We start from the raw sequence: 15,615 nt of genomic DNA on the forward strand, positions 1-15,615 counted from the left end.
ACTATGCTTCTCAGCCTCTGGTAACTAAATGCCATTCTATACTCTATCTTCATGAGTTCAGTTATTTTAATTTTTCATCTCCCACAAATGATTGGCAGCATGTCATATTTCTCTTTCTATGCCTGCTTTATTTTACTCAACATAATGCCTACAGCTTCAATTGTGTTGTTGCGAATCACAAGATCTTATTCTTTTTGGTGACTGAAATAGTACTACATTGTGTATGTATCTGACACTTTATCCATTCATTTGTTGATGGACACTTAGGTTGCTTATAAATCTGGCTACTGTGAACAATGCTGAAATAAACGAGTGCAGATATCTGTTTGATATACTGATTACTTTTTTGAGGAGTATATATTTTACAGTGGAATTGCTGAATCATATGGCAGCTCTATTTTTACTTTTTTTGAAGACCTCCCAAACTATTCTCCATAGTGGATGTACTAATTTACTTTCTCATTAACAGAGCCTGTCTTTAGATAAAAACTATTTTAACTGGGGTAATTAGATATTTTTTTGTCTTATTGATTTGTATTTCTCCATTGTGCAGTGATGTTGAACAGCTTTCAATCTATCTGTTTGCCATTTTATGTCATCTTTTGGGAGACATCTATTCAGACCTTTTGCCCATTTTTTAATTGGGTTATTAGATTTCTTTCTGTTGAGTTCTTTGAGCTTATTGTATGTTCCAATTATAAATCGATTGTCAACTGGGTAGTTTGCAAATATTTTCTGTCATGTTGTGAGTTGTCATTTCACTTTGTTGATTACTACCTTTGTTGTGAAGAAGCAGTTGAACTTGGTATAATCCTGTTTGTTCATTTTTGCTGTGGTTGCCTGTGCTTATGGGCTAATAGACAAGAAATATTTGCCCAGTTCAATATCCTGGAGAGGTTTCCAGTCTTTTTTAGTAGTTGCATAGTTTTAGGTCTTGGATTTAAGTCTTTAATACATTTTGGATTTTTATGTATGGTGGAAGATATGGGTCTAGTTTTATTCTTATGCATATGAATATATAGTTTTCCCAGCACTATCTATTGAAGAGACTGTCCTCCACCCAATGTACATTCTTGGCACTTTTGTTAAAAATGAGTTTACTGTAGATGTATGAATTTGGAATATTTGTGATATTTGTCTTTCTGTGTCTGCCTTATTTCACTAAGATCATATAATCTGCAAAGATAATTTGACTTCTTTCTTTCCAATTTGCATGCCCTTTTCTTTTTTTTTTTTCTCTTGTCTGATTGCTCTAGCTAGGATTACAGTCCTATGTTGAATACCAGTAGTAAAAGTAGGAATCCTTGTCTTGTTTCAGATCTTAGAGAAAAGGCTTTCAAAAATTTTTTTTAATTCAATACAATACAAGCTATGGGTCTGTTATTTATGGCTTTTATTGCTTTAAGCCATATTACTTCTATACACAGTTTTTTGAATATTTTTATCATGAAGGTATATTGTACTTTATCAGATTTTTTAAGCATCAGTTAAAATGCTCATACAGTTTTATTCCTTCATCCTGTTGATATGATGTATAACATAGGTTGATTTGCATATGTTGAACCATCCTTGCATGCCCAGGGTAAATCTTATTTGGTTGCAATAAACTATCATTGTAATGTGTTGTTGACATCAGTTTGCTGGTTTGTTTTTTTTTTTTTAAGAATTTTTGCATCAATATTCATCAGGGATATAAACCTGTAGTTTTCCTTTTTGATATATCTTTTATTTCAGTATCAAGGTAATATTGGCCTCATAAAATGAGTTTGAAAGTATTCCTTCCTTTACATTTCAGAACAGTTTGAGTAGGATTGGTGATATAATTTGGAAGTTTGTCTCCTCCAAATCTCATGTGAAACTGTAATCCACAATGTTTAAGGTGTTCGCATCATGGGTGCTAATCCCTCATGAATGGCTCAGCACCATCCCCTTGGTGTTAAGTGAATTCTCACTCTGTTAGTTTACACAGGATCTGGTTGTTTAAAAAATTATTGCACCTCTTTCCCTTTTCTTGGGTCTCTTGCCATGTGGCATGCCTGCTCTGACTTTGCCTACTACCATGATTAAAAGTTTCCTGAGGCCTCATTAGAAGCTGAGCAGATGCTGGCACCATGCTTAAGCCAATTAAAGCACTTTAAAGTTATCCGGTTTCAGATATTTATTTACAGCAATGCAAGAAGAGACTAACAGATAATTGATCCCAGGAAGTGAAGTTTTTCTATAAAGAAACCTACAAATGTGGAAGCAGCTTTGAAACTATGAAACAGGCAGAGGTTGGGAGAGTTTAGAAGGCTTCTAAGCCCAACAGGAGATAAGGGAAGGATAGGAAGATGAGGAAAAGTCTGGATCCCTATAGAGATTGATTAAATGGTTGTTCCACCTCTGTCACCTGACAAGGGTTAGTGTGTCTTGTTAGAATTACAAATGCACAGGACAGCTTTTATTTTTTCATTGCTTAAGAGGTTTTTGTTTTTTTCTCTTATTCTTCTAAACTCTGAATAATTTTCTATAATACTATTTCTGGTGGTAGTTATTTCTCCTTTATTCTGAAGTTATATTTTCTAGGAATCCAAAATTCATATGTTATGGATTCTATTGAAGTTTCCACTTTGGGAAACTAAAAACTTCTGCTCCCCATCCCACCAGAAGTCATCAAAACAGAGGTTTTTATCTAGTCATAGATTGGAAAATGCCTTTAGGGCAAAATGACTTAACGGTTCCACTTACATCTCTAGATTCCTAATTATCTTAAATCTTATTGAATGTCTTATTATTTAAAATTATTTTAAAATGACTTACAGCAAATTATTTTAATATTTACATTAATATGATTTTTCTGAATGATCTAGCCCACTATTTTTCTAGCAACAAAAGTCACAGTCTTTTTTCTGATTACTACACAGAATGTCTACTATTTATACAAATATATAAACATGAAATAATTGCTAATGATGTTTTAATAAAGAAAAAAATAAGACCAGCACCCCTTTAAAATGAGTAAATTGTTTGAGTGGCAAATTCACAGTGAAGAAATTACAAAGGGCTAATAAACCTATAAAAAGAAAAGCACAGACAGTTAAATAATCTACAATGAGTTCTATGAAGGAGCCTCACCATGAGGCTCATAAGAGAAATGCATACAAGACATACAAGACAAACACAAGGCAGCATCCCCTGCTTAATGCTGTCTTTTTGAAATGATATTTAAGCTGCTTTTTTGTATCTTTATCCTAAGAACACCAACCTCAACTAATAAATTATTTGAGTGCTACATATAAAAAAAATTACATTTCTTATTTTTTCATTCTTCCATGTCTGTTTGACTCTAAGAATTCTGCTCACATAATACATAAAACTTCTTCCTTTTGGCCATTTTATACACACCTCATATTGTATCTACATTTTCAGAAGTAAAATATTAAAGCACACTCCATGTATGTCAGCAATTTTTAAGTAACAATCAACAATTTGTATCTAGAAAATAATCTATTTGACCTAATAGCTCTTTTATCTAATAATGGTAAAATTATAAAATGGCCAAAGAAAGTTCTTAATTAATTTTCCTGGAAATGTATGTGAAGATACATAATCTACATATCATATAATTAAAGTAATAGTCTTACCAAATGTCTTCATCTGGTGCTACCACATTTTGGAGTTTACTGTTAGTCTCATTATTTATGTATTATGGCAATATTGTTTCAAAACTGATTTAGGAAAAATCCAATAAAAAATTGGTAACTTTTTAGTTTAATTTTTTTCATTAAAAAATTTGATTATGTACTGTTTTTTCATTAGCACACTTGCAATTAAGAGAAAATCAAAATTACTTTTCACTCTGCATTACTTAAATAAAGAAAATATTTTTCTTTTTGGGCCTTTCTTTTCCCATTTGCAAAACAGAGAAGTCCAAGTAGATCTTTAAAATTTTTAGTTATAAAATTTGGAGCACCTAAGATGTAATGATTTTAAGGAAGAAAATTAATATTCAATTGTTTACCATTTCCATGTCACTATTAACAGTTAACACATTTAACATGCTTTGCAAGCCACCCATTACTTCCACTTTCCTTAGCATTCAGACACACTAGCTAAATTCCTTGGGTAACAAAAACCCCAGCACGAGTCAGTCTACAGACAAGTAAGATATTCAATTAAACCATACAGAATTGTAGAATAGTGGCATATCAAAAAGTTTGAAATTGCCAAGCAGATATTTATTATGTCCAATTTGTTAAAATGTCTTAGACAGCAACAAAACACATTATAGGATTATATTTTTGTTCATGTGCCTAGAAATTTCTATTGATGGTGAAGTTTTCATCAAACTGAAGTAAAACTAAAGTCCATGATAAATATAAAAGTACACATCAAAAAGTTTTCATATGTTTGGAGACAGCAACATGGACAAATAGAAGCCTCTACCAACCATCCTTTCTGGAAGATCATCAAATTTAACAATTATCTACACAAAAAAGCACCTTTGTAAGAACCCAAAATCAAGTGAGTGATCACAGTGCCTGGTTTTAACTTCATATGAAAAAGGCACTGTTGAGGGTAGGAAAGATGGTCTTGAATTGCAGCTGCCACTCCTCCCCCATCCCTGGGCAGTTGCCATGTGGTACAAAGAGTGAACCTGTGAACTAAGAGGAGGAAGAGCACAGTGAATGCAGGACTTTAAACTGGAACTCAATGTTGCCCAGGCACAGAGGAAAGCAGCACCTGGCAGAACTCAGAGCATTTATACCAGCACTAGCCAGAGGGGAATTGCCCATCATGGTGGTCACAGCTTGAGTTCTAGCAAGTAATGCTACTGTGGGTTAAAGAGTTCTGGCATTCTAAATAAAGTTGAAAGGCAGTCTAGGCCACAAGGACTGCAATTCCTGTACAAGTCCTGATTCTGTGTTGGGGTACATACTACCAGCTGAGGTGGCCAAGGGAGTGCTTGTGTCACCCATCCCCAAATCCCAGGAATTTCAGCTTACAGCTCTGGGAAAGAGTCTGTCCTTCCATTTAAGGATAATAAATAAATAAAAAATGAGGACTTTGTCCTACAATCTGTATATCAACTCAGAAATAATAGGATAGAGCAATAGGCAGGGTCTTGAGGCCCCCATTTCAAGCCTTAGTTCCAGACATCTCTAGATATACCTTCAGCCAGAAATGAGCCTGCTGCTGCCAAGGAGATGACCCAGTCCTGGCAAGATTTATTACTAGATGACTGAAGAGTCCTTAGGTCAGGACTAACCAGCAGTGGTGGCCAGATATTACATCCCATAAATTTTGGTTAAGATTCTGAAATGGGCTGACTTCAGGTGTGACCAAGCACATTCCCAGCTGTGGTGGTTATGTGGTGAGACTACATCTTCCTGAAAAAAGGAGGAGTAAAGGAAACTTGGTCATGCAGCTTAGGTACTAGCTGTGCCACAGTGGGGTAAAGCACCAAATGAGCTCCTGGGGTTCCTGAGTCAAGAACTTGGATTTTGGACAACATCACTGGACCTGTGCTGGGCCACAGGGGAGCACACTGCCCTAAAGGGAGCATGCCAGGCCTGGTGAGCATTCACAAAAATTTGACTAAAGAGCTCATGGGACTTGAGTGAACGTGAGTGGTAGCCAGGAAGTACTCAATGAGGGCTTGGGGTGATGGTGGTCATGGGGAAGAGACTCCTCTGCTTGAGCAAAGGGGAAAGAAGAATGGGAAGAACTGTTTTTTGTGGCTTTGGGTGTCGGCTAAGTTGCAGTGGAATATAGTACTAGTTAGATGCCTAAGGTTCTGGATTCCAGGCTTTGCCTCCCAAATGATATATCTGAACCTGCCTGGGGCTGAGAAAACTTGCCACCATTGAAAGGCAGGACGGAAGCCTAGAGGGATTCATTATCTGCTACTGATAGAGGTACAGGGCCTTGAGGAAACATAGGCAATGGTCAGGTAGTAGTTACAATGAGCCTTGGTCAAGTCCTAGTGCTCTGCTGGCTTAAAGTATGAACCAGCACAATCCAGTGGTGGTGACCACAGGGGTGCTTGTGTCACCCATCCCCCAGATCCAGTCAATTCAGAAGAGAGAAAAAGAAAGGAAGCGGGGGAGGGAGGGAGAGAGAGAGAGAGAGAGAGAGAGAGACATAGAGAGAGGACTCCACTTTTTTGGTAGAAAGTAAGGGACAGCAAGAAGCCTCTTTGCCTGGTAATGCAGAGAAAGTTTTAAGATCTTATCTATGACCACCAAGGCCATACCTTTATGACAGTAAAACCCACAGCATTACAGGGCTTGGGATGCCCCTTAATATGGCTTGGCTATGTCTGCACCCAAATCTCATCTTGAATTGTAGCCCACATAATTATCACATGTCATGGGAGGAATCTGGAGGGAGGGAATTGAATACTGAAGGAGGGTCTTTCCTGTGCTGTTCTCATGATAGTGAATAAGTCTCATAAGATCTGATGGTTTCACAAAGGGTAGTTCCATTATGCAAGCTATCTTGCTTGCTGCCATGTAAAAAATGACTTTGCTCCTCATTTGCCTTCAGCCATGATTGTGAGGCCTCCCTAGCCATATGGAACTATAAGTCCATTAAACCTCTTTTTTTTTTTTTAAATAAATTACTCAGTTTCAGTATTGTCTTTATTAGCAAAAAATGAATTAAAGAATTTAATCTAAGACCTAAAAAATACATTGGGGAACCTCTGTAAGACATTTTACTGGACAAAGATTTCTTGAAAAATACAAGCATGGGCAACTAAGGTCAATATGGACACATAGGATTATATCAAGTTTAAAAGCTTTTGCACAGTAAATAATCAACAAAGTGAAATGAAAACCCACGCTATAGAAGAAAATATTTCTGAAGTACCCTTTTGACAAAGGATTAGTAACCAAAATATCTAAGGAGCTCACATAATTCTACAGGAGAAAAATCTAATAATCCAATTCAAAAATGGGCAAAAGATATGAATAGATATTTCTCAAAAGAAGACATACAAACAGCAAACAAGTATATGAAAAGGTGCTCAAAATTATTGCTTATCAGAAAAATGCAAATCAAAACTGAGATATCATCTCAACAACATATCAATGAGATACCTCAATGAGATATCATCTTAACCCAGGTAAAATGACTTATATCCAAAAGACAGTCAAAAACAAGTGTTGGCAAGGATGTGAAAAAAAGGTAATCTGTGCACACTGTTGATGGGAATGTAAACCACTACAGAGAACAGTTTGGAGCTAAGAAATAAAATAAACCCAAAAGAGGAAGTCAGTATATTAAGGAGATACCAGGACATTCATGTTTATTGCAGCACTATTCAAAACAGCCAAGATTTGTATGCAAGAGAAGCACCCTTTAACAGATGAATGGATAAAGAAAATGTGGTATGTATACAGAATAAAGTACTATGCAGACATAAAAAAGAATGAGAAACTTGTTATTTGCAACAAAATGGATTGGAACTGGAAGTCATTAGGTTAAGTGAAAATAACCAGGCAAATAAAGACAAACTTCACACATTCTCACTTATTTGTGGGAGAAAAATATTAAAATAATTCAACTAAGGATGGCAAAGTAGAATGATAACCAAAGTCTGGGAAGAGTAATGAGGAGTAAGAAGTAGAGATAGTTACTGGGTATAAAAAATACATATAATGAATAAGATCTAGTATTGGATAGTACAGCAGGGAGATTATAGTTAATAATAATTTAGTGTACATTTTAAAATAACTAAGAGTATAATTGGATTGTTTGTAACAAAAAGAATAAATGCTGGAAATAATAAATATCACATTTACCCTAATGTGATTATTACTGACTGTATTCCCATATCAAAATACACCATGTACCCCAGAAATATATATACCTAGTATACACCCACAGAAATAAAAATTTAGAAATTTAAGAAAAACATTCCATGCTCATAGATAGGAAGAATCACTATCATAAAAACAGCCATACTGTTCAAAGTAATTTATAGATTCAACACTATCCGCATCAAGCTACCATTGACTTTCTTCATGGAACTGGAAAAAACTACTTTAAATTTCATATGGAACCAAAAAAGAGCCCGTATAGCCAAGACAATCGTAAGCAGAAAGAACAAACTGGAGGCCTTACCCTACTTAACTTCAAAATGTACTACAAGGCTACAGTAACAAAAACAGCATGGTACTGGTACCAAAATAGATTTACAGACCAATAGAACAGGACAGAGGCCTCAGAAATAACACCACACATCTACAACCAACTGATCTTCAACACACCTGACAAAAAACAAACAATGGGGAAAGAATTCCCTATTCAATTAATGGTATTGGGAAAACTGGCTAGACATATGCAGAAAGCTGAAACTGGATCCCTTCCTAACACCTTATAAAAAATTAACTCAAGATGGATTAAAGACTTAAATGTAAGACCTAAAACTATAAAAATCCTAGAAGAAAACCTAGACAATACCAATCAGGACATAGGGGTGGACAAAGACTTCACGACTAAAACACCAAAAGCAATGGTAACAAAAGCCAAAATAGACAAATGGGATCTATTTAAACTAAAGAGCTTCTGCACAGCAAAAGAAACTGTCATGAATGTGAACAAGCATCCTACATAATGGGAGAAAATTTTTGCAATCTATCAATTTGACAAAGAGCTAATATCCAGACTCTACAAGGAACTTAAACAAATTTATAAGAAAAAAACAAGCAACCTCATCAAAACATGGGCAAAGGATACGAACAGAAACTTCTCAAAAGAAGACATTTATACAGCCAACAAATATATGAAAAAAGTTCATCATCACTGGTCATTAGAAAATGCAAATCAAAACCACAATGAGATGCCATCTCATGCCAGTTAGAATGGCAATCATTAAAACGTCAGGCAACAATAGATACATGAGAGGATGTGGAGAAATAGGAACACTTTGACACTCTTGGTGGGAGTGTAAATTAGTTCAACCATTGTGGAAGACAGTGTGGTGATTCCTCAAGGATCTGGAACTAGAAATACCATTTGACCCAGCAATCCCATTACTGGTTATATAACCAAAGGATTATAGATCATTCTATTATAAATAAACATGCATACGTTTATTGTGGCACCATTTACAATAGCAAGGACTTGGAACCAACCATGATAGACTGGATAAAGAAAATATGGCACATATACACCATGGAATACTATGCAGTCATAAAAAAGATGCATTCATGTCCTTTGCAGGGACATGGATGAAGCTGGAAACCATCATTCTCAGCAAACTGACACAAGAACAGAAAACCAAACACTGCATGTTCTCACTCGTAAGTGGGAATTGAACAGTGAGAACACACAGACACAGGGAGGAAAGCATCACACACTGGGGTCTGTTGTGGTGTGGGGATCTAGGGGAGGGATAGCAGGGGGTGAGGAGACACAGGGAGGGGAACATCACACACTGGGACTTGTTGGTGGGTGGGAGCCTAGGAGAAATATTCTCCATTAGGAGAAATATCTAATGTAATGACAGGTTGATGTGTGCAGCAAACCACTATGACATGTGTATACCTATGTCACAACCCTGCATATTCTGCACATATACTCCAGAATTTGAAGTATAATTTTAAAAAGAAAATAAATAAAAATAATAATTTAAAAAGTAATAAGTGGATTGGAGCTACCAAAGTCTTTTGTTTCAAGAAATAAAGGCACATCCCAGGCTACTTGTGTCTAACAGGTATCCCTCATTTCAATAGCTGCATTAATTAAGATTAATTAGAACTTTCCACATCTACATTAGACATAATAAAATTGTACTGTAGAGAGGAGAAAGCTTCTATTTTGCTTTAGCAATTGTTTGCAGACAAAGTTTAAGAATAATGAAAGATTTTTTATTTCTATCAACAAGAGTGGATTATATTAGTTATTTCCAATAGAGTAGTTGTTGTTGAAGTGTTGATTACAGTGACTTCTACCAAACATACAATAATCTGGCCTTAATTCTAAAAGAAAATTAATGCTTTGAAAGTACATCAACATTGTAAGATATGCAATATCATTGGTTGACCTGAATTCAGTTAATACAAAGATTAAATTCTACATGGCAGAATTTTTGGTTGGTAAGCAACCAATCAAACAAATATTTTAAAAAGCTGTCATATATAGTCAAAAAATTATTTCTTCCAAAGAAAAGTAATAGATTGACATGATTATCAGTATATCTTTTACATATAAAAATATGAAAATGTAATATAATAGTAATTTTAATAATCAGCATTCTTTATATATCCCTAGAGCTATACAGGATACAAATACAACCCTATAGGAGAGGGCACATGATAAAAAACACGTCTAATCTCCTGATAAGCAGTAACACTAGAAAAAAGTCTCAGTTCTAACAAAAGTTACAATAAAGGTAGTATTAGAATATGCTTTAGCCAGGCAATTAATGATAGTGAGGTTGTAAAACAATACAGACTCCTATTCAGCAACCAGCACAAGGTGAGCACAGAAGTTGGGATATATGGATACAGGGCAAGAACACAGGAAAGGAAGGACTCTTAAATTGTATACTTCAGCTTGATCACACTCTCCATCGTAAGTCCCAGTTCCTTAGTGAACTTAGTTTTACTACAGAACTATTTTAGGTCTACTTCACTTCCAGAGCTTAAGCATGGGAGAGTAAAGGGATGTGACTTCAAGAGTGTGATGCCCAATACCACCTTGCCATGCATACTTAAGAGGCAACTCCAAAGTTGTTATCAAAGATTATTTCAAGAAATATTATAAAGACATGTTTGTTTTGTGCCAAAAAGGGTGGGAGTTTTGAAGCCTTTGACCAACGTTTCTTTTACTTTTCAGGCTTCAAACATAAGTTACAAATATTCTGATTCGTATTATAATGCATGTAGCTCAGTAAAACCAGAAAACTTTAACTTAAAATAATTTAACTTATAAAAATGCATTGCTGAACTTAAAATTCAGCCCAAGAATTTGGCAGGCTTCAGGCACCATTTATCAGGACTCTGGTCTGCTATTCTGCTTTTTACAGCACTCATTGTTCCGCTGTGTCACATATTGACTTATCCTCATTCTGAAAGCAAACACCTGTAAGACTTTAAAAGTTTTATTCAGACTCCTAAGCAAAAAAATCTTTCTAGTTTTAGAACTTCTTGAGAGTTGAGAATCTGAGTTTCTAATTTCCCAAATTCCCAAAAATCAATTTCTAGCAACAAGAGTGGATTATATTAGTTATTTCCAATAAAGTAGTTGTTAAAGTGTTGACTTCAACCAGACATACAATAATTTGGCCTTAATTCTAAAAGAAAATTTATGTTTTAAAAATACATCAACATTGTAAGATATACAACGTAATTGGTTGGTTTGAATTCAGTTAATCAAAAGATTAAACTCTACATATCAGATTTGTTGGTTGGTACGCAAAAGGCATTGCATAATCCTTTTCTGAAACAACTTTTATCTATGAGCATGCTGTTCCACCAGCTTAGAATACTCTTCCACCCATTTTTATGATGCTCAATTGTTATACTCTGGGTATAGGTTGAAACTGTATACTCCTCAGAGAACACCTACACTTATAGGTTACGTGCTTACCTCAATATTCTACCAAAGTATTTTTTAAGTTGTACTGTTAGTACTTACCATATCTTTAAATCATTTATTTATTTGATTTTTTTTTTGTTTTTTTTTTTTTTGTTTTTAGGTATTTATGTTTCCAGCTAGGCTCAGGTTTTCACTGGAGCAGGAACTATGTCTATTTTTTAACCACTATGTCATAGTGAATGCTACAGGGAAGAAAAATAATCTATAACAAAAATGTCTACACTAGGAATTTAATATATTATGAGAAAGCTACAGATAATCAGGTAAGAATCAATTTTAGGGGTTTTAAGGTAATTAGCTATATATTCAGGGGAAAATACTTATATAAAAAACAATAACATATTTCATGTGAATTCAAAATTAAATTTACCTTTAAAAATTAGCTATATAAGATAAATACTAGAATAAAATAAAGGTCAATCTTACTCATCTATACGAGGATTAAAAGAATTCTTCTAAGCAGGCCATAAAATCCACAAGTGATGAAAAGCCAGACTGATACATTTGATTACATATATATAACCTACATCTCATATAGAATAAAACCCATAAAAATTTGTAATGATTTTTATATAAAATAATAAGATAATAATGCATAGTATCTATTATCCTAGATTATCTCAGATCTTATTGTCAAGAACTGTGAAGGATCTGAAATCTTACCCTACCTCCAAGAAACAAGTTCCCCTACAGGATTCATAAATCGTAGGCAAAAGACGTGGATAGACATTTTTCAGGAGAAGACATACAAATGGCCAACAAACATATGAAAAAAATGCTCAATATCAATAATCATTAGAGAAATGAAAATTAAAACTACAATGAGATGTCTTACACCAGTCAGAATGGGTATTAAAAAGTTAAAAAATAACAGATGTTGGTGAGAATGTGAAGAAAAGGCTAATGCTTGTGTACTATTGGTGGGAATGTAAATTAGTACAATTGTGAAAAACAGTATGGAGAGTTCTCAAAGAACTAAAAATAGAACTACCATTCTATACCACTACTGAATATCTACTCAAAGAAAAAGCTATTATTGTATGAACAGACACTTGCATTTATATGATCATCGCAGGACTATTCCTTCACAATTGCAAAGATATGGAATCAACTTAAGCATCCATTAGTGAAAGCCTAGATAGAGAAAATGTAGTATATATACATAATGGGATACTTTTCAACTATAAAAAATAATAAAATTGTGTCTTTTACAGCAATATGGATGGGACTGGAGGCTATTATCTTAAATGAAACAACTCAGAAACAGAAAAATCAAACACCACATGTTCTGACTTATAAGTGGGAGCTAAATAATGTGTATATGTGGACATGTGTATGGCATTGGATATTTGGAGGGATAGAGGGTGAATCCTGAGAAAAGACTTAATGTACATTGTTTGGGTGATGGATACACTAAAAGCCTTTCTAAAGACCAGAATTTCACCACTATGCACTATATTCATTTAACAAAATTTCACTTGTACCCCTTAAATTTATCCACAAGAAACTTTAGAAGACACATAATTCCTGGATTTGAAATGTAAAACAGTTTATTATCCACAGTAACAACAATAGTCAGAGTATCCTAATTTTTACTCTGCTATCCAAGCCCCAATTCTTTCAGGCAACATGAAAGGAGCATATGAAAACTAAACATGTGGTGGGTTACATATGTTACAGGAGGACAAATCTGTGCTTATGTATCTCTCTGTAATTTCTCACAGAGGGCAGTAAATATACCTGCCATTTGCTTCAGAAGAAGACCTATCTCTGTCTTTCAGGAATGTAAGCAAACCTGTCCTTTGCAACAAAGAATGTCTCTCTTTTCCATGACTGTTGATTACATAAACATTTTAGAAACACTGCAGAACACAGGGCAATTAGTGCTTCACTCACAAAACATACAGAAATGCAAAATACCCTTGAAGAATGTTATCTTGATTTTTATCTATTCTAAACTATTCCCTCCCTTAAACAGGGGTCTAAGTCCTTCTCAGTTACTGTGGGACATTTTTCTTCTCTCTCTTACATCAGTAATTTTTCCCTATCAACTGAATCCCTTGGATACATAATTATATTGTTTAATTCTCATTCCAGCTTTCATCCCATTACTTTGCAAAACTTTGCAGCAAAAGGCTTTTTGCATCTTCACTGTCTCCTACTCTTTCTTCCTTTGTTCTTACATGCATTCCAACCGGCATTTTACTCACAGAATTCCACTGAAACTATTTCTCTAATGATTATCAAAGGCTTAGGATGACCACATAATTTATCATTTGTACTATGATATTTAAGAACAAAAAGTTACATTATTATTAATTAAACCAAGACAACAAACTGAAAGTGTCAAAGGTGCATTAGGATGAATGCTATCCCTTCCAAAATTTTATATGTGGCCAAATCCAATAGTCAATTCAATGTTTTATTTTACTTGATAAATTAACAGTATAGGTATGCATTGCCTAGCAACAGGAATACACTCTAAGAAGTGCATTAGGCAATCTCATTGTGCAAATATCATAGAGTGTACTTACACAAACCTGGATAGTAGAGCCTACTATACACATAGGATATATGATATTGCTTATAGCTCTGTGGTTACACACTTGTACAGCATCTTATTCCACTGAATTCTGTAGGAAACTGTAACACAATGAGTATTTGCATGGCTAAGTGTATCTAAATATAAAAAAGTTAGCACAAAAATACAGTATAAAATATTTTAAAAGTCACACCTATGTAGAGCACTTACCATGAATTTAGCTTGCAGAACTAGAAGTTGCTCTGGATGAGTCAGTGAGGGAGTGATGTGAGTGTGAAGATGTAGGACACTGGTATATACTACTGTAGACTTTATAAACACTGCACTCTTAGTCTACACTAAATTTATAATCATATATTTATTTTTCAATAATAAATTAATCTTAGTTTACTGTAACTTTTTACTTTAGATGCTTTTAATTTTTTGTAAAATAGTTTAAAATACATTGTACAGCTATATAAAAATATTTTCTTTCTTTATATCTTTGTTATTCTTTCTTTTCATTTTTAAAGTTTCTTGTAATTTAAAAATTTTTGTTAAAATCTAAGATGCAATCACACACATTAGCCTAGGTTTACAAAGGACTAAGCTATTACTGCCTTCTACTTCTGAATCTTGTCCCGTTGGACCGTATTCAGGGTGAAAAACAAGCATAGAGCCCTATGAAAGCAATGCCTTATTCTGAAATACCTCCTGACGAACCTGCCAGAAGTTGTTTTACGTTGCTTATTTTTTTTTTTAAGTAGGGGGAGTACACTCCAAACATAAAACGTATAGTATAGTAAATACATAAACCAGTAACATAATAATTTATTATTATATCAAGTATTATGTATTACACAAAATTATGTGTGCTATATTTTTATATGACTGGCAGCACACTGTTTGTTTACACCAGCACATTACACCACAAACATGTGAGCAATGTGTTGTGCTATGACATTATGATAGCTACAATGTAACTAGGCAGTAGAAATTTTTTTATGATCTTATAGCAGTCTGTTGTTGACCCAAACATCCTTATGTGGCACATGACTTTATTTGAAACCACAGGTTACATAGTCCCATCACTTGTTTTTTCCTGGATATTACAGTCATTGATTGTTCCTTTTCTTAACATTAGTCTTCTCAACAATATTGTTGTGAAAGCCCAGGCTTCAATCTCCAATTCTATTTCCTTTAATATCTACTCTTTCTTCCTCTGCAATCTCATCAAGTCACTTGGCATAAAATATTACCTATATGCCATTTATAAATAAGTTTATACCAGATCTCCCTTCTGAATTCCATACTACTATATCCAACTACCTATTCAATATCACCTCTTGAATTCTAATAAACTTATCAAACCATGAATAATTTGAATATAATTCAACCAATGTTGAAAATATTGACACAGAAAATCAAATATGTCAGGACAGTTGCAGTCTCAGATTGTAGTATATTAACTGTCATTCAAGCTTTGGGAAACAGCATATCTGATG

The sequence above is a fragment of the Saimiri boliviensis genome, chromosome 7 (genome assembly GCF_048565385.1).
Source record: "Saimiri boliviensis isolate mSaiBol1 chromosome 7, mSaiBol1.pri, whole genome shotgun sequence".
Lineage (NCBI taxonomy): Eukaryota > Metazoa > Chordata > Mammalia > Primates > Cebidae > Saimiri > Saimiri boliviensis.